Here is a 2,218-nt window from a genome sequence, read left to right on the forward strand (position 1 = left end):
ATGGTGCCGGTAGGGGTGGAAAAGAAGCTGTTGCTGGGCCCCAACGGGCCTGACCAGTGAGGAGGAGGAGGGCCAGAGCCTATGGTCCTCCATCCTGAGCGAAGTGTCCACCCGCGCCAGGTCTAAGCTGCCGCCCGGCAAGAACATCCTGGTCTTCGGTGAAGATGGTTCTGGTAAAACAACCCTCATGACTAAACTACAAGGAGCTGAGCATGGCAAAAAAGGAAGAGACCTAGAATATCTCTACCTCAGCGTGCACTATGAGGACCGAGATGATCACACACGCTGCAATGTGTGGATTCTGGATGGAGACTTGTGCCACAAAGGCCTGCTGAAATTTGCAGTTTCTGCTGAATCCTTGCCAGAGACCCTCGTCATTTTTGTTGCAGACATGTCTAGACCTTGGACTGTGATGGGATCTCTGCAGAAATGGGCTAGCGTTTTACGTGAGCACATTGATAAAATGAAAATTCCACCAGAAAAAATGAGGGAGCTGGAACGGAAGTTTGTGAAAGATTTTCAAGACTATGTGGAACCTGAAGAAGGTTGTCAAGGTTCCCCACAGAGAAGAGGCCCTCTGACCTCAGGCTCTGATGAGGAAAATGTTGCCCTGCCTCTGGGTGACAATGTGCTGACTCATAACCTAGGGATCCCAGTGTTGGTTGTGTGCACAAAGTGTGATGCGGTTAGTGTCCTGGAGAAGGAGCAAGACTACAGGGATGAGCATTTGGACTTTATCCAGTCACACCTGCGGAGGTCCTGCCTTCAGTATGGAGCTGCTTTGATTTACACATCAGTGAAAGAAGAGAAAAACCTTGACTTGTTGTATAAGTATATTGTTCATAAAACGTACGGTTTCCACTTCATCACACCTGCCTTAGTTGTGGAAAAGGATGCTGTTTTTATACCTGCAGGCTGGGACAATGAAAAGAAAAGAGCTATTTTACATGAAAATGTTACAACCGCGAAGCCAGAAGATGCATACGAAGACTTTATTGTGAAACCTCCCATCAGAAAGCTGGTCCACGACAAAGACTTGGCAGCAGAAGATGAGCAGGTGTTCCTAATAAAGCAACAGTCACTCCTTGCCAAGGAGCCAGCCACACCCACGAGAGCCTCCGAATCTCCTGCAAGAGGACCCTCTGGCTCTCCAAGGACCCAGGGTCGGGGAGGGCCAGCCAGTGTGCCTAGCTCCTCCCCAGGCACATCAGTTAAGAAGCTAGACCCAAACATCAAAAATAATGCAGCAAATGAAGGGGTGTTGGTCAACTTCTTCAACAGTCTCTTGAGTAAAAAGACAGGCTCTCCTGGAAGTCCTGGTGCTGGTGGGGTGCAGAGCACAGCTAAGAAGTCATGACAAAAGACTGTTTTGTCAAATGCTTAGGAAGAACTGGGTGGAATGACTCGAAAGCCAGACTCCGTGGTAACAAACTCAACAGAAAATGAAGGCTGAACCTCCTTAAAAAGTGCATATGTCGAATGACCAAATAACTATGTATATTGATCTGCTAAGACCAGGGTTTTTCTGATACGGCACATGCTATCAGTTTTTTGGGGCAGGGGAGATGAACTTTAAAAAAACAAAAACAAAAACACTTCATTGGCTTGTCCAAGTGTGAAATGCACATTTAGGAAGGTGACATGTCAGACCCCTTTGTTAAGGATAACCCTTGGACTCTCAGGCATGTGGCTCTTTTGTGGGAAGCAAGTGCATCTGGGCTTCTTGTGGAGGGGAAGTTAGAGTGAAAGAAAGAGGGCCCACTTTCTATCAGGGTGGAGCAAAGGAGACCAAGAAATCATTGGTGAGATGATGGTTACTCTGACCAGTTTCATGTTAACAAATTCACTTGTTCTTGGGAAGCAGATTAAGTAGCAGCAAGTCCAGGAAAGAAAGACCAGAAGGTGTAATGAGAGAAGTGATGGTGGGGAAGTTGAATGTTGGGGGAGGTGGAGGAAGGAAGAGATAAGCAGTGTTAGTGAATACTGTGTGTTCAGCAGAAATCGAAGAATCATTGTTAGAAGCATTTCCAAACAAAACACTAAGCAAAATTGGAATTAGGCTTATTCCGAATGCATCTTTAACTTTTGAAAGATGTATTAATTGTGGGAGTGCCTGAGTCAGGTGGGGCTGACCCAGGGGTGGGAACGATGGCAGCTGCGCAGGACCCATGTGCTTGGCCCAGCTATGTCCTCGTGAGAGATGCTGGCACCGCATATA

The 2,218-nt window shown here is 47.1% G+C and overlaps 1 pseudogene across 1 annotated transcript; it reads left to right on the forward strand.

The window, feature by feature from the left end:
* Nucleotides 1-1,978, forward strand: LOC116528993 (annotated as a pseudogene). The gene has a single exon (XR_004259324.1). The product of XR_004259324.1 is annotated as a cytoplasmic dynein 1 light intermediate chain 2 pseudogene (transcript).
* The last annotated feature ends 240 nt before the right edge of the window (nt 1,979-2,218 follow it).

The sequence above is a fragment of the Sapajus apella genome, unplaced genomic scaffold (genome assembly GCF_009761245.1).
Source record: "Sapajus apella isolate SASKATOON/1434 unplaced genomic scaffold, GSC_monkey_1.0 scaffold61, whole genome shotgun sequence".
Lineage (NCBI taxonomy): Eukaryota > Metazoa > Chordata > Mammalia > Primates > Cebidae > Sapajus > Sapajus apella.